The following is a 356-nucleotide window of genomic DNA, read 5'->3' as shown; positions in this document are numbered from 1 at the left end:
TCTTTGTCAAGACTGAGAAAAATGAGTGCTTGCTTCAGTAGCACATGTACTAAAATTGGGACGATACAGAGATTAGCGTGGCCCCTGTGCAAGGTGAGACACAAATTCATGAAGCATTCCATATTTAAAGAAAAAAAATTTGAAAAAAATGTAAGATTTTTTGGCATGAACTTTATGCTTTGAACTTTTTTTGCTTCTGAAAAATATAAAAACCCAGCTCTTGTAGTTCAAAATTCCTTAATATTATCACCTTGTCTTAAATTTCAAAAATCTATTTCAAAAATCTATTTCAAAATGCAAAAGCTAAGCATTCATTTCTTCTACATTTCTGCAAAAAATTCACTACCATGATGGTA

The 356-nt window shown here is 30.9% G+C and overlaps 1 non-coding gene across 1 annotated transcript; it reads left to right on the top strand.

Moving 5' to 3' along the window:
- The first annotated feature begins 25 nt into the window (after positions 1-25).
- On the top strand, positions 26-128 carry LOC115940396 (U6 spliceosomal RNA). Its single transcript, XR_004075163.1, has one exon. It is a non-coding gene; the product is annotated as a U6 spliceosomal RNA (small nuclear RNA).
- The last annotated feature ends 228 nt before the right edge of the window (positions 129-356 follow it).

Source organism: Leptonychotes weddellii, unplaced genomic scaffold (assembly GCF_054177405.1).
Source record: "Leptonychotes weddellii isolate Sample4059 unplaced genomic scaffold, ASM5417740v2 HiC_scaffold_115247, whole genome shotgun sequence".
NCBI lineage: Eukaryota > Metazoa > Chordata > Mammalia > Carnivora > Phocidae > Leptonychotes > Leptonychotes weddellii.
The sequence above is the reverse complement of the archived record's forward strand: the minus strand, read 5'-3'. Positions and strand labels throughout refer to the sequence as shown.